The following is a 21,452-nucleotide window of genomic DNA, read 5'->3' on the forward strand; positions in this document are numbered from 1 at the left end:
ATCCTATTTTATCATCGTTGTCTGCTGGGCTGGATCCTAAAGCCCCTGAGATTCTCAGCATGAAATCATCTACCTTTTCAAAGAGAATATTTGGCTTCCAGGTTATTGATTATGAATCAAAATAAAGGGGGCTAGCTTCCCTTGGGGTCAGCTGCAGCCACGGAAAAACTTATATCAGGGCCCAAGGACAGTTAAGCCTCCACCATGCAATGGTTAAATCAACTGTCCATTAAGAAATGACACTTCTAGAAATGTCAAGTTTATTTCCTACTCTGTGTACAGCCTTTTAGGGAAACCAACCTACACATAGCCTCTCTTGAAATGCAATTAAGCTGCTATGTTTTATACTCTTTTTCTCTAGAATGCCTGCCCTTTTCCACCTCAGTTACAGCGGACAGGACTGAGATGGGCCCTGATTCAAGGATAGTCAACCATTACTTGATCAAGAATCCATGGTGCAGCCTGACCTGAAAGGCAAAATGGAGCTAAAGTGATTCTCTTCCAGGGAAGTGAATTAAAGACAGGGCAAGAATGGAGATAGACTTGCAAGTGAATTAGAGGCTTGAAATGTCATTTTCCAATTGGAGAGTGAGGCGTGAGAAAGCATAAGAGGTAGAGAAAAATGCAAATCGGATGGTTGAAGAGACAGTGGTCCCTATGGCTTGGCCACAGAACATGGTCTTGCAGGGTATGCACCACATATCTCAGGGAACAGCATTTTTTTTTTAAGTGCATGTGCTGCTGAAGTGAGCACTAGGGAACAGCATTCTCATGGCTTATGTGGAAGTACGTAACTGGCAGCCCTGGCTATACCCATTCGATGGTGGATAAGAATGAAGAAGTAAGAATGTCTCTTCCTAAGATCCCTAGACTTGCCTTGAATTCCCAACCACCTTTCATGCTCCACCTTTCTTGAAGGTCAGTATTCAGCTTTCTCTAGATAACCTTTCATATGAATATTCTCCTACTTTGGGCAACATGAGCAAGTTCTGTTCCTATCAGCAGATCTTAACCAAAACACCAGTAAAACACCAGGCATGTGCCACTTCTGTTGGGCTTGTCTCATTTAACCTATGTGCAGTAGTAAAGCATGTCCTTCTATTAGCATCTGGGTAAGTGGCAGGTTGAGGAAAGTACTACTTTTCATTGGCTAAGAAGAGCAGTAAGGGAAAATGTTAACATATTTGCAATTATGGGTTAAATATTAAATTATTCTCTACAAATGGTTTGTAAGTGCCATGAAGACATATGCTGAGAGACCCAAACCAATGGTGAAAGTGTGTCCTTTCCAAATGCCATAACACTTTAAATTGTCACTCCAAGCAGTGGATTACATTCCATAATCCAAAGTCGACACCTAGCTCTTTGGTGTACTTTTCTAAAGCATCTGACTTTCTAGCCAACTGAAGAACCAGCCTCACACTTTAAAATTCTGGCATGTTTTATGGCATATTGACTACCCAACATTCATGCAAGATCTCTATAAGGCAAAACTAGAATAAGGTTCTGTTAAAATTATGAATTTTTATGAAGAAAAGAAAAAAGATCTCTACTAGAAATCTTCAAATTTTAAAAAAGTTTCTATATATTTTGGTACCAACTCACTTGAACAAATTCAATAACTGAGATTACTATTTTCTGTTTGTTTTTCATTATGTAATGTGTTTCATGGGCATTACTGGAAGTGTAACATGATGTTGGAAGAATCTGTAAAAGGGTTCCCAGTATACTTGTTGTCTTGTCTTTTCATTCTGGCATAAGACTGGCTGTAAAAAGGAGTCCTTTTCCAATTTACTTGACGAATACAGTAAAAAATATATATATATTTATATATATATTATTATGTATAATAATATATATAAATATATATAATAATATATTATAAATATAAATTTATTTATATTTTATAAATATAAATTTATATTATAAATATAAATATAAAATAATATATAAATATATAAAATATATATAAATATATAAATATATATAAATATATAAATATATATAAATATATAAATATATTATATTTATATATATTTTATATATTTATATATATTATTTTATATTTATATTTATAATATAAATTTATATTTATAAAATATAAATATATAAATTTAAATATATATAAATAAATATATAAATATAAATATATAAAATATAAAATATAAATATATATTTTAAATATATTTATATATTTATATTTTAATTTTTTATTATTTATTTTATTATATATAAATATATAATTTATATATTTATAGATATTATAAATATAAATATAAAATAATATATATAAATATATTTAAATATATTTATATATTATTTATATATATATTATTTTATATTTATATTTATAATATATAAATAAATTTATATTTATAACATATATTTTATATTATATTATTTTATTATATATATTTTATTTTAAAAAATATATATTTTTATATAAATATATATATTTATATATATATTTATATATTTTTACTATTCTTTTTCCTAAGGAAGAAATAACATAGAAAATACTCTCCTGGTGGAAAGTAGGACACAGGAGCCTACTCATGTTACAAAAGGTAAGCACAGGGATGACACAGTAGAAGGAAAGAGGTCTGTGTGCCACTGGGACAAAAGGGCAAGAAAAAGGAAAGGTGGGGGGGTGCAGAAAGATCAAGAAGGGTGAGGCAGCCCAGAACAGCTCCCTGAACCATAAAACCTTCTTCCAAGTTGGCTAAATTCATGACTGGTTTGGGGAGTGAAATTTTTGCATGAGTTGACCAAATTTTGAGACTTGGGGCTTTGCAGAAATTGTAGGAGGGAATTTGAAGCTGTGGGACTGAGAGCTCAAGCCTAGTTAATGGACATGGACCAAGGGCAGGGAAGCCTCCCCAATATCCACACACAACTTTTCATATTTTTCCCAATAAACTTTATTTGTCCTGAGAGGAGAATTTAACCAATATCAAGCTCACTTCTACAACCCTCCGTAATCTGAGAATTCTACTATTTCTAATGAGTAGTGACAGGGTCATGAGAAACATGACTGCCTGAAGATTTCTGCAGTATTACTCTTCAGTCGATACTTTTTTGGGGGCGTCATTGTTTCTTTTTTGTTTACTGATTGAGAGAGCAGTGTTTATAGTATCTATAGCTGCAATTTATGCTTATGATAGAAAAGCAGAGAAAGATGGTAGTCAAGAAAAGTGTCTACCTCTCAGTATGTTCTTTCTTTACAAATAATCACACTTTGAGGGTGCTGAAAGTAGAATGTTAAAAAAAAAGATAAGAGAAGTAGAGAAGTGATAGAGGACTGGGAAACACTACAGAAAAGGATGTTGATTTATTACCTTGTTGCTCAGTACAGCGTGGAACCATATGTGTACTTCATGTAACATTGGTTAAGAGTTTGCTTTGTACCCAGCCCTATGCTCAGCCCTTGAACATTCATGCATTTAATTAATAACCATACTCTGGAAGTGTCATTATCATTCCCCATTGGCAGATAAAAAAACCAAGGCTCAGAAAGAATAAGTACGATGGCCACATTTACAAAGCTACTAGAAGGCAGATGCAACTTTCAGATCCAGCAAACTAGAATCCTACACGCTACTCCCTCTTTGATATCTCTTCTGCCTTAAAGTGTGACATACTGTATATTCAGCTTTTAGAAGCCTACTCAGGGAATGAAGTTCTTGTTGAAGATCAAAGAAGGTACAGAAATTTGTAATTATATATATGCACATACATATGCACATATAATATATATACACATAATGTATACAATGTATACACACAGAGATCCTACACATACATACAGTATCTCATTATATATGTAACAATATGTAAATATAATACATAAAAGGAAAAAATAAATATTCTACATGCTACCTGCAGTAACAGTAGTGATATTTAACTTATTGTGGAATAGGATAGAATTTAGTAGATAGTCTTGCTTTTTATAAGTGATATATTCCTAAAGTTATGTTTAACAGTCAAAAGTATAAAAATTCAAGGAATAAACTCAAAGCTTATAAGGGTATCATTATATCCAGCAAGTTTAAAATCCTATGATGTGGTAATGGCCATCTTAGGACATCATCTATAAACTATCCTGTGTGTCCTTTGCCCATACAGTTGAGTGAGGAAGCCTGAGTCGAGGAGACCCATGACTTAAAATGTTGAAGGGTTTTCACTTTGTCTCAGTTTTATTAAGATTATGAGATGCACTTTGGTGTCAGCATTTTTAAATTTCCACCAATTGAAAATAGTAGTAAGGGCAGATGCGAACTCTTCATGTCATTGCACAAATGCAGAATTCCCCACAGACCTAGAGAGGCTGCTGCAGAAGTGTTTCTGTTGACTGCTCAGCACACTTATTACCACAAAACATTTGTTTGAAACGTCCATTTGTTGGCCAAACCTCCATTTGGTACCCATTGCCAATGTTTTTGGGAGAGGTGGGCTATGGGCAGAATCTGGGGTCCTTATAGCGAAATCATTAAGCTTTGAGCACAATCTTTTCACCATCTTGCACTAAACTTTTAGATTCATGGTAAATGCCAGGCAGGACAGAAATGAAAATGTCCTTGACTAAGCATTCTCAGAGCCCTTCCAGAACTAAAGTATCTCAGCCTCATCTACCTCTCCTCTCACTGAATGCTCTCATTACACTCAGAACTATCTACAGTTGGAACATCCATCTATTTGTTGACTCGTAGGTCCCTTGTATTTCCTCAGATGAATCTGAGAGCAGGGCTTTCTCTCTTCTATAAGCATTTACTTCTCCAGTGCCTGGAATAGCTCCTACATGCACACACTGGGTATCCCATGAATAGTCACAGAACAAAACAAAGACTTTGAAGATATAGGGGGTCAGGCAAAAGCAGACAGCATGGGACTCAAGAAGTAGAAAGGGAAAGAGAGAGTTTAGCCCTTCTTGGCTTTAATCCCCAAAATCTCAGTGCAAGAGGGGACACCTACCCTCTCAAGCACTCTAAGCAGGAGCCCTGGCCCTGCACAGTTACTGACTCACTGAGAACACCATGGGCTTACTGGTCAAGATGCTTAGTGACAGACACCCCCTGAATTAGTAGCCAGATAGTCTCTCTGAATCCTTCTGCCACACGATGATTTCCTAGCAGGCCAATGTTTATGCCTGGTGTTATGTTATGTATGGCCTGGCCTACAAAGAAGATGACAGCAAAATGCAGTCATCAGTAGGGTCCTGGCTCTCTGATCATAATCTTGTTAAACTAACAGGGCCCAGAAGCAAGTCAGCAGCACCTCCTGTGTACAGACCTCTGGCTTGCACTTGGGATGGCTGCATGTCTGAGAACTCTGGGCAATGGTTCTATCTATGCTCATGGGATAGCAGCACATCTGGACTACTGCTTTATAGGTAACCGTTCAGCCCTTTGCAACAGCTCTGTGGTAACTCATAGTCCTCTTCTTCCTGGTTCTCCAAATGCCAAGTTCTTCAGGCATTTTTCCAGGAATAGGAACACAGATGCAAGGTTAAGAACCTAAGTCAGATAATTCAAACTAAGTATTATTCTAAAGCAAGTGCTTACTATTCAATGTGGAGAAAACACAAGGCATAAACTAACATTTAAGTTATTCTAATTTTTGTTTTGTTTTACCAAAAAATATAAGAAAATACATTCACAGGGATGCCTGGGTGGTTCAGCTGGTTAAGCCACTGCCTTTGGCTCGGATCATGATTCCCGGAGTCCTAGAATCAAGTCCCATATTGGGCTTCCCCAGCTTTGTGGGGAGCCTGCTTCTCCCTCTCCCTCTCCCTCTGCCTCTTCTCCTGCTTGTGCTCTCTCTCTCTTTCTCTCTGTCAAATAAATAAATAAAATAAAATAAAAAAAGGAAAGACATTCACAGAACTGTCTGAAAGCTGTTGCTATGCAGATTCTTTGAGCATGCTGCTGGGAAAGTCGTTAGGTTAAGTTGATTTTGTTGGCAGCCCCATTCTTTCCTTGTTTCCCAATATCCACTCTCTTAGCCATGTCATTTGAAATTCTTCTTACTGAAAAGAAGCTGTCTACCCACCTCCTGAATAAGGGCCAGCTTTGTGACTTGCTTTGTCTGATGGAATATGTGGAAGTGACAATATGTCAGTCTCAAGCTTAGCTCCCAAGAGGCATTCTGTTTTTGGTCTCCTTTTGCGCTTCTGCCTTTGCTGTGAAAAAACCATGCCCAGATGAATCTGCTGGTCCTAGGTGGACAATGGCCATGGGGAGCAGGATGGAGGTGCCTAATCATCCCTTCAGAGACCACCCACCCAATGGTCTGTGAGTGATCTAGCCAGGACAAGCAGAGATACTCATTAATCACACCGACACACAAGTTATGAGCACTTACTATCATCTGGCATTGAGGCTTTCCAGCTATTTGTTACACAGCAACATTGTGGCAATAGATAAGAGATATAATAATCAACACAGGTGACAACTTACATAGAAAAGCACAATTCTATTTATAAATGGAAATCACAATCTGATACTTCTCAAGAGTGTCATAAGATAGCAATGCCCTTGTAGACAGCATTTTTCTAAAACAGGAGCATCTATCTCTATGTTTCAGGATAAATTCACTATCATTGCAGCAATATCAATCTTGGTAAAATAAATAGTCACATCAGGCAAATGAGACAGGCTCTGATGCATCTCTTTGTGATTTTCAAACAATATGGTCATAAAGCAACACAAAGGCTAAAACTGTTAGGAGTGCTGAAAACCAAAACCAACAGAAAGGTATATGCCAGGTCCTCAGTCATCAACCAGGAACAGAACTGTTAGAGTGGATGATTGAGGAACTTCTTAAGGATAGGCTCAACACTCCAAAGAGGAAGGCAGGAATCAGTTTGAAGGAACGGGAAAGCACTCCCCACCTATCTGGGTCTGATTATGTCCCTTGGCAGAGTTTCACCTCCAGAATGTTGTTCAAATGGGTAGACACTAGCACATGTAACTATTTTACATTAAATTTTTAAAGTAATTAAAAATGAAATAAAATTTGAAATTCAGTTCCTCTGATGCACTAGCCACATTCCAAGTGTTCAATGGCCACATATGGCCTGGCAACTACCGTATCAGACGGTACAGATTATAGAACATCTTCATCACCATGTGTAAGTTTCCCATGGAAAGGGCTAGAAACCAGCACTGAGCCAGACAAGTGACTGGTCTGGCCTTGCCTGCTAATCCAACCCACCAGTTCCTCTCTCTCTCTTTCTCTCTCTCTCCTTCCTTCTATATCTTCAGAGGACACAACTCTGGTTGAAAGTGGTTAGGGAACACAGCTGAATGCATGTAACCCACCGACTCAAAGAAAATCCATTGCTACTAAAGGCAGATATCTATAGGACTTGGAAGCCACGCATACCAGAGTGGAAGATATCATTCAAGACTATGCAAAGTATCATATATTGCACCTGACTTCAGGGCCTAGTCAGTTAACCAGGCCGTCAGAAGTGAAGTTCCTACTCTGAATGAATGCAATTAGGCATAACAAATGGAGCACATTAACCAAATTTTCAGATTTATACCCTAAGGGTTAAGCCCTCCAAGGTGAGAGTGAGACTGAAGGAGACCAAGGTCACCATATCCATAGTCTCACTAAAAAATCACTTTGTCTCTAGGATATATCCCACCCAAGGATAATCATGAATAAAATAAAGAAGTGTTCTATGAAAAGTATGGAAGTGTGAAAAATGAAAGTTGAAATATTTGGAAGATATATGTCTTGTAGTCAAAAGGCATGAATATATATGCTCTCTTTAGAACAAGAGCAGGGAGACACAGGGAAAGAACAGCCTGAGAAAAAGGCATAAATAGGTGCTATTAAAGCTACGAAAAAGAATGCTAGGATTCCCAGTCTTAGATACTGAATTGAAATTTATACTGAAAACAGATAGTAGAATTGATGCAGGTGAAAATAATTTAATGATGGGGATGTCTTCTTAAAATTTAATGGGCATACAAGTCACTGAAGGATTTTGTTAAAATGCAGATTCTGAGCAGAAGATCTGGGGTGTGTCTGTAATTCTGAACTTCCCAGATGATGTTGCTGTTCCTGACTGGGGACAGTAGTTAAAATGGAAAGGAGAGGGCAAACTTACAGAACCTTCCTAAAGGTAGAAGAAGGCAAAGCTTTGAAAACAGAGAGAAGATGATAGGTATAGGACAGAAAATGGGTATGAAAGAGCTTTATTAGACAAACAGAGCAAAAAACAAACAATATACAAGTCAATAAATTAAACATGAAACAATAATTAATTTTTTAAAATTGGGTTAAAATATGCATAAAATTTACCATTTGCACCATTTTTAAGTATACAGTTTAGTATAAAGTACATTCACATTGCTTGGAACTCTTAGAAAAAGATGGGAAAAGCCTCATGACATGGGATTTGGCAATGATTTCTTGGATATGGCATTAAAGCACAGGCAACAAGAACAATAACAAACTATAAATTGGACTACAGCAAAATTAAAGACTTATGTGAATCACAGAACACAATCAACAGACTGAGGAGGCAACCAGTGGAAGGGGAGAAAATATTTGCAAGTTATATATCTGATAAAGGTAGTTAATATTCAGATTATATTGAGAACTCTTAATAGTCAATAACAAACAATCAGTTTAAAAACAGATAAAGGACTTGAATACTCTATTTCTCCAAAGAAGATATACAAATGGCCAATAGGCATGTGAAAAGATGCTTAATATTCCCTTAGTGAAGGGAATGAAAGTCAAAACCACAGTGAGATACCATTTCATACCCATTAGGATGGCCATTATGAAAAAAAGAAAAAAGAAAGAGAGAGCAAGGGAGGAAGGAATGAACAGAGGAATGAAGGAAAAAGGAAAGGAAGGGGAAGGGAAGGAAAGGAAGAAGGAAGGAAGGGAGGAAAGAAGGAAGGAAGGCAGGCAGGCAGGCTAAATAATATTACATTGTATGTATATACATTTTCTTTATTTATGTGTTGAGGTACAATTTGGTTTGTTTCTAACTTTTGGCTATTATGAATAATGCTGTTGTGAATATTGGTGTAAATCTATCTGTTTGAGTCACTGCTTTTGTTTCTTTTGGTATACACTTAGAATTGGAATTGCTGGCCCTTACAATACTTCTATGTTTAAGTTTTTGAGAAATGGTCATACTGCTTTTCCCAGTGGCTGAACTGTTTTATATTCTCATCAGCAATACATAAGGATTCCAGTTACTCTGTAAGTTTGCCAACACTTTTTTTCTTTTCTTTTCTTTCTTCTTTCCTCCCTCTCTCCCTCCCTTCCTTCTTTCCTCCTCTCTCCTCTCCTCTCCTTTCCTTTTCTTTCTCTTCCTTCTATCTTTCCTTTTCTTTCTTTCTCTCTTTCTTTTTTCTTTTTTTCATAATGGCCATCCTAATGGGTATGAAATGGTATCTCACTGTGGTTTTGACTTTCATTCCCTTCACTAAGGGAATGTTAAGCATCTTTTCACATGCCTATTGGCCATTTGTATATCTTCTTTGGAGAAATAGAGTATTCAAGTCCTTTATCTGTTTTTAAACTGATTGTTTGTTATTGACTATTAAGAGTTCTCAATATAATCTGAATATTAACTACCTTTATCAGATATATAACTTGCAAATATTTTCTCCCCTTCCACTGGTTGCCTCCTCAGTCTGTTGATTGTGTTCTGTGATTCACATAAGTCTTTAATTTTGCTGTAGTCCAATTTATAGCTTGTTATTGTTCTTGTTGCCTGTGCTTTAATGCCATATCCAAGAAATCATTGCCAAATCCCATATCATGAGGCTTTTCCCATCTTTCTCTAAGAGTTTTAGAGTTTTAGAGCTTACATTTATCTCTCTGATCCACTTTTAGTTCATTTTTGTAGATGGTATAGCATAAGCATCCAACTTCATTCTTCTACATGTGGATATTCAGTTTTTCCCAGCACTATTTGTTAGAAAGACTGTCCTTTATTCATTGAAGAGTCTTGCCACTCCTGTCAAAAATCATTTGATCATATATTTTAAGTTTGTTTCTGGGTTCTCTATTTTATTTTATTGGTCAGTGTGCCTGTTACTATGTCAGTATCACACTGTTCTGATTACTGTGATTTGTAGTAAGTTTTAAAACCAGGAAATGTGAGATTTCCAAATTTGTTCTTCTTTTTCAAGATTATTTTGGATAGTTGGGGTTCCATCTGATTCTGTATGAGTTTTAGAATGGGGTTTTCCATTTTACAAAAAAAGGGGGGCACTTGGATTTTCATAGGGATTGCACTGAATCTGTAGATCCTTTTGGATGGTATTTTCATCTTAACAATATCAAGTCTTCCAATCAATGAATACAAGAAGTTTTTCCATTTAATTTTGTCTTCTTTAAATTCCTTCAGCAATGTCGTAGTGTAGAAGTCTTTTGTCTCCATCATTAAATTTATTCCTAAGCATTTCATTTTTTATATGCTACTCTAAGTGGAATTGTTTTCTTAATGTCCTTTTTGACTGATCACTGTTAATATATAGGCATGCAACTGATTTTTAGATGTTGATTTTGAAATCTGTAGTTTTGTTGAATTCAATTTTTAGATCTAACAGATGAAGCATTGTTGCATAGAATCTTTATGTTTTCTACATAAAATCTCTACATAAAATCTTGTTATCTGCATGCAATTTTGCTCCTTTTCCTACTAAAACAAATTTGGCATTAGAAGGCATCCTTGCTACTGATCTTAAGGGAAAAGATTTCAGATTTTCACAAATGAATATGACTTTAATTGGGACAGTTTTCTTTTTTACTTAAGATTTATTTATTTTAGAAAGGGAAAGAGAACGTGCATGAGAGAGAGAGAGAGAGAGAGAGTGGAGCAAGGGGAAAAGAAAGAGAATCTTCAAGCAGACTCCCCACTGGGCATGAAGCCCAACTTGGGGCTTGATCCTGTAAGCCATGTGATCATGCCTTGAGCATATATTATCCAATTTTTTGGTATATAATTTTCCACAGTATTCTCTTGTAAGTCTTTTATTTCTATAAAATTGGTAGTAATGTTCTCCATTTCTGGTTTTTGTTATTTGAGTCTTCTCCATTTTTTTCTTAGTTGGTCTAACTAAAGGTTAGTTTACTTAGTTGATCTTTTCAAAGGACCAAATTTTCATTCCATTGATTTTTCTACACAGTGTTAGTACTCTCTATTTTATCTATCTCTACTCTAATCTTTCAGCTCTCTTTTGATTACTTTGTGCAGAATATACATTCATCTATTCTTTTGCTTTAAATTTATGTATGTCTTTAGATCTAAAGTGAGTCTCTCATAAGTAGCATATGGTTAGATTCTGTTTTATTCTCAATCCATTCTTCCAGTCTCTAGCTATTGTGTGAAGATTTTAATTTATTTATATTTAAAGTAATCACTAATAAGGAAAGACTTCTACATTTTTGCTGTTTCCTGTATGTTCAGTAGATTTTTGTTCCTTCATTTCCTCTATCTTTTTCTTTTCTGTTGAGTTGATTTGTGTGTGAGTGTGCGAGAGAGAGATGTTTTGATTCTCTTCTTGTTTCCTTGATGTATGTTCTTTTCTTTTTGGTTCCCCTGGGGACATCTTAATATTATAATAATCTAATCTGAATTGATTTAAACTTTATTTTAACCACATATAAAAACTCTACCCAATTTGTTTTGCACCACCCTTTGTTATTGATGTTACAAATTGTATCTTTATATATTGTGTACCTCACAATATAGTTTTGCAATTATTTTTAAACAGTTGTCTTTTCAATAACAGAAAAAGTGGAGTTATAAAAAATAATTAAAGTAACACTAGTTTCATTTACCTTTACTGGAGATCTTTTAATATTCATATAACTTCCAAGTTACTGTCTAGTATCCTTTCATTTCAAACTGAAGACACCCTTTAGCCTTTCTTGTGGAGCAGATCTAGTAGTAACAAAGTCCTTCAGTTTTGGTTTATCTGAGAATTTATTAATTTTGCATCACTTTTGAAGAGCAATTTTGCCAGATTTAACAATTCTCTTTTGATAGGTTTTTATCTTTCAACACTTCAAATATTTAATCATTGCACTGCCTTCTGGTCTCCAAGGTTTCTGATTAAAAAAATGACTGATAATCTTTTTTGAGGCTCCCTTATATAGGATGAGTTATTTTACTCTTGAAGATTTCCAGATTCTCCCTGTATCTGTTGCTTTTCAAAGTTTGATTATATGTGTCTTAGTGTGGGTCTCTTTGGTTTTATCCTACTTGGAGTTCATCGAGGTCCTTGGGTTTGTAGATTCATGATTTTTTTTTAATCAACTTCCAGAATTTTTTAGCCAGTATTTCTTAAAATAATCTCTGTGCATCTTTCTCATGTTCATCTCTTGGTGCACCTTATGGTTTCTTACAAGTCCCTTAGGCTTCACTTGCTTTTCTTCAATCATTTTTCTTTCTGTTTTCAGACTTGATCATTTTAATTGTCCTATCTTCAAATTTGCTGTTTTTTTCTTCTGGCTGCTGAAATCTGGTGGTGAACCCTCTCTAGTGAATTCACTTCAATCACTGTGTTTTTCAGCTTCAGAATTTGTTTGGTCCCTTTTATAATTTCTACTTCTTTATTTTATTTTGTTCACTTTATTAATGTATCATTTTCTCAATTTCCTTCTGTTTCTTTGTCCATGTTTTCCCCTAGCTCTTTGACCATAGTTAAGACAGACAATTTAAATTTAGTCTTCAACCAGTAAGTCCAGTGTCTGACATATTCAAGGACAGTTTTGTCTATTTATTTTGTTCCTCTGAATGAATTATGTTTTACTCTTTCTTTGTATGTCTTGTCATATTTTTTTCTTGAAAATTGGTCATTTGACATTATAATGTTGCAACTCTAAAAATCAGATTTTTTTTTCCTTCCCATGGGGACTGCTGTCTTATTTGTTATTGTTGTTCTTTTTTAGGAAGGTCATAACAACTCATTTATTTTGAGGTATTTCTAAACTTTTTAAAAAACACTTTACTTATCAGTAAAATCAGCAAAATCTCTGTTCTATTAGTTCATGTTCAGCTAATGTTTTAACAGAAATGTCTTTGAATGACAGGAGCTGAAACAAACAAAAAACCCAAACAAACAATCAATAGAGAAAACAACCATCTCTTCCTGTCTTTGCAGAATGGCTCTGTCCTGGCACATTCTTTCACCACTTGGCTAGAATGGCTCTGTGCCTGGGGATCAGCCAAGGTAAAAACTTTAGGTCTTCTCAGAACTTTTCTAGGAATATGTTTTGCCTGGGCATATGCATAACTTTCTAAATTTTGTATACTTAGCTGCTTTTGAAAAACCTGATTTCTCAGAATCTCACTCTAGTTTCTCCTTTGGGCCTTCCACGGTCTATTTCATATTTCTACCTTGAGTCTCCTGTCCTGGACACCTACGGGTTTGTAGACATGCAGCCTTCATGAGCACAACCTGCTTTTCTTTTCCTGCCTGCTTTCTGAGTTATCTGTATAAACAGAGATGAGCATCATGTTGCAGTCCTTCAGTTATCTTCCAGATACTTTAGAACATATGTACACAACAATTTACAAACAAGGTTTCCTCTGTTCCCTCCAGTGCAAGGGAGAAAACTGGTAACCAGCCTGCCACCTGCCCCTGAACCAGGGTGGGGATGGGGAAATGGCAGGTAAGAAATGTCACAAAACTTTCCAACTCTTTTGAATATAGTTTTTTGTTTGTTTGTTTGTTTTCTTTTTTGGCATTTGGTTGGCTTCTCTGGACTCTGGAATATTTTCCAGATCTCCTATAAAGTTGCTTCAGACAGCTTCTGTTAATTTTTTTGATATTTCTGTACAGAAGCAAGAGCTTGAAGCTTCTTAGTCTGCCATTTTGCTGATGTCACTCCCCACTAAAGAGACCTTTAAAATCAAGGGGAGGGGGATATTTATAAAGATAAAGCAGAAATTAAACCAATGAATGAATAAAGAATATGTGGTGTATATACACAAAGGAATATTATTCAGCCATAAGAAAGGATGAATACCCACCATTTGAATTGACATAGATGGCACTGGAGGAGATTATGCCAAGTGAAGTAAGTCAAGCAGAAAAAGACAATTATCATACAGTTTCACTCATATATGGAACATAAGCAATAACACGGAGGACTATAGGGGAATGGAGGGGACAAATCAGAGAGGGAGACAAACCATGACAGACTATGGACCTGGGGAAACAAACTGAGGGTTTCAGAGGGAAGAGGGGTGGGAGGCAGGGGTAACAAGGTGATAGGTATTAAGGAGAGCACATGTTGTGATGTGCACTGCATGTTATATTTAACTAATGAATTAATGAACACTACATCAAAGACTAATGTCCTATACAGTGGCTAACTGAACATAAAAAAATAAATAAATAAAACAGCGGTAGAAAGCAAAAAAAAATTAAATTAAAATAAAGAAGAAATTAAGAAACAGAATTATGATACAAAATCAAGAGCTAGCTCTTTAAAAATATAAAAAAACACAAATATTTCTTTATGCTACTGAACAAAATTAAAAATGAAAAAGGGCATATAACAATATATTCTAGGGGGCAATGCATATGCACATGCTAATTAATTAGAAGAGACAGATAAAAAAGGACATTTTCCTAAAAAACATACATCTTCAAGATTGATACAAGAAGAAAACCTAGAGAAAACTGTAAGTATAGCAGAAACTGAAACTGTATGCCAGGGTAGAAAATGTCATTCAAGAACCTTGTGGTGGGTATTATGGAGGGCACTTATTGCATGGAGCACTGGGTGTGGTGCATAAATAATGAATTCTGGAACACTGAAAGGAAATAAAAAAAAATAAAATGAAAAAAATAAAACTTCTAGAGAACTGTGATTAATAAATTCCTGTTGTTTTAAGCAAAAAAAAAAAAGAAAGAAAGAAAAAAAAAGAACCTATTCAAAGTACCATGCTTCTATACAAAACATTTCATATGTCATGTATATTTATGAGTAATTTTTTAAAAGTACTTACAGGAATACTAACCCTTAAATATAGATATTTACTACATAATGTAATCTATTACAGAACATACAAAAAGAGAGAAATCTTCTTGATTCATATTATGTCAAAACATACCATGAAATATAAAGACAGATATAATCTATTGCTATATTTAACAGAATCTATATGGTATATATCACAAGTGTGTGAGTGTTCCACATTACCACCTCACCAATAAATAATTTACTAGCTAATTTCAGTGAATTGGTCCATGGTTCTTAGAAATTTCAGCCAAGTCATAGATCTCAATTGGAGTCAGAATAATGAGAAAGAAGGAATTAACCTGGGAATAGATTTCTTGGGACGATCTCCAGCCATCCCTTTGGGAGATTAACTCTTTCAGTTGGGATTCCAGGAGGAATGGTGTCTACTTCAGACTTGGGACAATTAGAATAGTCTTGAGGTAGTAAGAACAGAGGAGACTGAATAGGAACTAGGCTGTCAGAGTAGGAATACAGGCATATTTCCTGTGGATCACACATGAGCTACATGTAAAAAATGGAAGATCCAAAGTTATCTTGGATCCTCTATAACACGGTTGCCTAGAGGGTAGAGAGATAGAAACTGACCATGAAAAATGGATTCTTGGAGCTGAGGAAAGTGTTCCAAGGGACTCCATAGAATAGAAACACATTCTACTCTGCTATTCTCCCAACCCCCAATACTGGTCAAGGGACCAGCTAAAGAAAGGTCCCTCTTGGTGGGAAGCTCTGAGAAGAGTCAATTTTCAATATCTTCTAAGTCCATAGAGTATGAAGCTATGGAAAAATGATATTAACTCAAGTAAAACCTTTTTTTCCCTCCATCCCCTAAATCTCCAAAATGGGAGGAGTCATATGTAAGCTGTCAACCTGGGTTGTGGGGTAGAAGAGGTATAGAGAAAAATAGAATCAGGAAGGCTGAGAAATCAACTATCCTCCCTTTGCCATCACAGGCTTCTAACCTAAATTAGGGCTGGGCTATAGAAAGAGAAAATATTAATGCTAAATCTAAGTTAGTATTAAACATTGACCTGATAATTCCTGAGACAAACCATTAGAGACTGTGGACTCTGAGAAATAAACTGAGGATTTTGGAGGGAAGGGGAGGGTAGGATGAGCCTGGTGGTGGGTATTATGGAGGGCACGTATTGCATGGAGCACTGTGTGTGGTGCATAAACAATGGATTTTGGAACCTTGAAAGAAATAAAATTAAATTAAATTAAAAAAAAACTATTACTAAAATATTGGCAGAAAACCATGAGATCTGCCCAAATTTTTATAAGGTTAAGTAATACCTCACTGAACAGTGGATAAGGTGATGGTGAGGGACAAACAAAACTGCACTATGACTAGGTCACAAGGTATGTTTACCACCAATAAACTTGTTGTCTAAAGATTTTTAAAGGAATAATTATAGCAACATATTTATGGATACGTCTTCTCAGGTAAAGAAAACAAAAGCAAAAATAAACTATTGGGACTACACCAAAATAAAAAGTTTTTGCATCAATAAAGCAAAAAGTCAACTTATTGAATAGGAGAGGATATCTACAAATGATATATTTGATAAAGGATTAATATCTAAAATATATGAAGAATACATCTCAACATCAAAAAAAGTCTGATTAAAAAATGGGCAAAGAACTTAAATACACATTTCTCCAAAGACATACAGATAGCCAACGAACATATAAAAAGATGTTTAACATCACTAATCATCAGGAAAATCATCAATCCATCACCTGTCAATCATCAAAACCACAATGAGATATCACTTCACACCAGTCAATGGCAAATATCAAAAAAGATAAGAAATAACAAGTGTTGGCAGTGATGCGGGAAAAAGGGACCCGCAAGCTGGTGGGAACGTGAACTGGTGCAACCACTGCGGAAAACAGTATGAAAATTCCTCAAAAAATTAAAAACAGAAATCCCATAGGATGCAATAATTCCACTATGGGCATTTACCCCCATCCATGAAAGTTCTAACTTGGAAAGCGATATGCACCCCTATGTTTATTACAGCATTATTTACAACACCCAATATTATGGAAGCAACCTGTGTTCATTGATAGATGAATGGAAAAAGAAGATGTGATACACACACATACACACACACACTATGGAATATTATTCAGCCATAAAAAGAAATGAAATCTTGTTATTTGCAACAGCATGATGAAATTACGGGCATTATGCTAAGTAAAATAAGTCAGACAGAAAAAGAAAAATACCATAAGCTTTCACTTCTTTGTAGAATACAAACAAAGCAAGCCAGGAAACAAACAAAAAACAGACTCTTAAACACAGGAAACAAACTGGTGGCTACCAGAAGGGAGAAGGGTGGAGGGTTGGTAGAATAGATAAAGGGAATCAAGAGGTACAGACTTCCATTTCTAAAATAAATAAGTCACAGAGATGAAAAATACAGCATAGGGAGTATAGCCAATAATATTATCACATGCATCATGACAGATGGTGACTGTACTTATCATGGTATGTTTGAGTAATATATACAATTGTTGAATCAATATGTTGTATACCTGAAACTAACAGAACATGTGTCAATCATGTTTCAATGAAAATAAAAACAATTATAAGTTTGTCATGGACAGAACAAATGTAATAGTTTTTTACAGAGTATTGCCCACCATGATAAAACAGGATTTATCTCAGGAAGTTAAGGATGAATCAAGGTAGGGAATTAATACATTTCAGTTACAGGTTAAATTAGGAAAATGAGCAGATGGGGTGAATTAATAAAAATCTATTTTTATTTCTGATATGTGAATAAAAAATAATCTGGGGTCAGTTATCTGATTTATAATTAGTTCTTGAATATAAATTCTATAAATTGGTGATATCTGTGTTATTCAACTCATGACACAGTTCCCACAACATTTTTTTAATGAAAGTGAAAGAATGATTCGTAACTACCTTAAACTGAAAATGCAAATCATTTTTTCGTAATGGGATACAAGAAGCACTCTTATTATAACAAAGAACTAGGAAATAATGTACATTGTTATCCCTATTATGTTTCATTTTCTGGAAGTTGAAATCAGTGCAATAATCAGGAAATAGAAATAAGAATAAAAGTAAAGAAAATGAACATAAAAAATCATTATAAAAATGACTGTTACCCGCTCCCCCTCTCCCAATCCCACCTCCCCCCAGCAACCCCCAGTTTGTTTTGTGAGATTAAGAGTCATTTATGGTTTGTCTCCCTCCCAATCCCATCTTGTTTGGGGAGGGGAGGCGAACCATAAGAGACTATGTACTCTGAAAAACAACCTGAGGGTTTTGAAGGGTCAGGGGTGGGAGGTTGGGGCAACCTGAGGGTTTTGAAGGGTCAGGGGTGGGAGGTTGGGGGAACAGGTGGTGGGTAATGGGGAGGGCACGTTTTGCATGGAGCACTGGGTGTTGTGCAAAAAGAATGAATACTGTTACACTGAAAAAATAAATAAAATGAAAAAAAAAAACTTTGAGACAGACATTTAAAAAAAAAATGACTGTTAGACTAAAATCCTCAAGATTATTAACTAAACTGTTAGCCTGGATGGATATGATACTGGATAAATGCCCAAACAAAGATACTTATAAGCAAATAGACTATAGCTTTCCCACATATCAGTAAAAGTCAGTTGGAAAAACAACAAAAAAATGATCCCATTCCTAAAAGAATAACACATAACGAATAGGAATAACCTTATCAAGATATGAGAGGACTGTCTGAAGAAAATGACAAAATTCTGTTATAAGCCGTGAAATTAAGACATGAATGAATTCAGAAATGTCACATGTTATGTAGGAAAGATTGGATATATTATAGCACTTGTTCAAAGTAATACTTAATGAACATAATTCTAACCAAGATAGATTCTGATGGATTAAGAATCTAAATAGAAAATATAAAAATAGAAATACTACAGAAAGAATTAGAATTTAAATTTAATCCTCATAGAATATCTTTTCCACCCAGCACTGCACTAGGTTTTGGGGATGGAACAATAAATAAGACAGAAACAGTTCTTTTCTCAGAGAATTTATATCCTCATGGTGGCTTCCCACCATTACTGATAAATAAAAAGTCAATAAATAAGAGATGCAATAAAATGACAAAATAAAGTTATATCTAAATAAGTGCTCTAATGCAAATAAAAGCAATATGTTGTAATAGAAAGGGAATAGACAATCAAAGTAGAATTCTCCTTGTGGAGGTGACCGTTGAACTGTCCTCAATTACATAACTACTCCATGAGGCTATAAACACAAATATCTAGAAGTTTATTACATCCAGCAAAGAGCATGTGCAAAGGCCTTAAGACAGGGACATCCTAATACTTGATATTTCGGAAGAGTGGAAGAAAGGTCTGCATACTTGAAGCAATAAAGAGTGAGTGGGAAGAGTCAAAGTGTGAGTAACAAGCATGTTAGATGGGAAACGGGAAAATGAAGAGGCTTCTGTGTTTTTAATGAAAGTATGAGGCAATGTCAAATGAGAGTGGCAGGAGGTGATTGGAGTGAAGGTGTGAAAGAGTCCTTAAAAGCAGGGGAAGAACGGATGAGGATAGGAAGGATATAGAATTTTATGAGTATGAACTTAAATGGGAGATTTTTCTCCAGCCCTGAGGGATGAAGTAAATAGATAGGTTATTTACAGTAACCAAAATAAGGATAAAGTCCAAAGCAGATGTCACAACCCTAAATATGTAACTGACTGCTGACAGGAGGAAATATTGGCATAATCCTTTTTTAAAAGATTTTATTTATTTTTTTGACAAACACAAAGGGGGGGGGGAAGCCCACAAGCAGGTGGGAGGGAGAGGGACAAGCAGATTCTGCACTAAGCACAGAGACCAACGTGAGGATGCCACAACCTAAGCCAAAATCAAAGGTCTGATGCTTAACTGACTGAGCCACTCAGAGGTCCCAGCATGATCCTTTTTAGAAAGCAATTCACCAATATGTTATTTGCTTACATAGAAGTAACTGAGAAACAGTGGCAAAATAGAAGTTTGGAAAGTAAGCACAACTGTGCTCAAATCACATGGGCCTTATTAATTCTGTTAGTTTACATCTTTTCTGGGGGAAAGAGATGTCTGGTCGGAACCACTGTATAAAAAGGTTTCAGAATAAGATGACAGCCAAACCAATTAGATGACTTAATTTGAATTTTGTGAAATACGTTGTAGCTTCATCTTAACATTGCATTCAACTTCTTCATTATTGGAATGTCAACTTTATCAATTTTGAGTATTTTTAATAGCAAGTGGAAATGTTGCAGTTTATCTTCCAACAAATTTTGCAATAAGCTTCTCAGGAAGTACATGGCTTCACCGTTTTGATGAAGATGACTCAACCTTAGATTCTCAGGTACTTTTTGAAGCAAATCAAATACTGTTTTGTGAGCCCATTACCAATTCCTAGCATCAGGAAAAAAAAATCAAAGATGAAGTATGTGGCCTGAAGAAAATGTCACGCTACAAAATGGTGCTAGGTAAGATATTCAGTGACATCAGGTGATCAGTTGACTGAAAAAGAAACACGGGAAGACAAGAGAGGGACAACTCTGCCTTCTCACAGGCAGCAAAAAAACTCGAGCCCAGAACCAAAGAAAACAGAAAAACTGTGACAGGAACAGCCCCAAGATCCATAAGCATCTTAGCCAAGATTTTCCTAGTTCCTAAAAAGGTTTGACTGCACAAAGGAAATTCAAAGAGCCCCAGTTTTATTTTAGGATGGTATGTATGCCCTATCTAGAGCATTCTCTCACATCAAATGGTGACGTAGAGTGTGTAAAAGGCTCATCACTGTTTTATTTAGCTGAGCTCAATCCAATGAGCTCATGGTAGCATTAGCCCAAGTTTCAAACTCAAGGGGCTTTAAGAGTCATTGAAAAAACAGTTTCTGATTTATAATGACTTTTTATCGCTACAAGAACATGATCACTCTCAACTATCTGTGTGAGCAGTCATCGACCACTTTTGCAGTCATCAGAGTAACGGATTAATGATTTCCCAGAATAAGACTGAGATGACGTACAAACCTACATCATGGACAGCTCATCCACAGCCAGAGATCTTCATCTACGCTTGATAAAGAAAAAGCCCTCATTGATTCCGTACTGCAATGGCTGGACACGAACAGGAAAAGGAGCCTAGAGGAGCTTAACAGTGACTGACCTACCAGTATAGGCAACTGCGTATAGCTGGGTGAAGGAAATTCCAGTCTCAAATGGGGAGAAAATAATCAACACTGATGTCTCAGGGATACATCCAAGATAACCAGTATCTCAGAAATACAGCCAGTAAGAAAGCAATCCCTGTTGGGCTGGAATTTCATCAGCAGCACTGTAAAAGCAGGAGATAAACAACGATCCCAGTGCTCCATCAAGCTTCATGGGAGTTTAACTCACTAAAGACCTCAGCTGTAT

At 35.6% G+C, this 21,452-nt stretch overlaps 1 protein-coding gene across 2 annotated transcripts in view; it reads right to left on the bottom strand.

The window, feature by feature from the left end:
- GABRB3 (gamma-aminobutyric acid type A receptor subunit beta3) overlaps positions 1–21,452 on the bottom strand; it is a 230,409-nt gene that overhangs the window by 40,108 nt on the left and 168,849 nt on the right. The gene's annotated exons all lie outside the window — the stretch shown is intronic.

This window comes from Meles meles, chromosome 6, assembly GCF_922984935.1.
Source record: "Meles meles chromosome 6, mMelMel3.1 paternal haplotype, whole genome shotgun sequence".
In the NCBI taxonomy this organism is placed as follows: Eukaryota; Metazoa; Chordata; class Mammalia; order Carnivora; family Mustelidae; genus Meles; species Meles meles.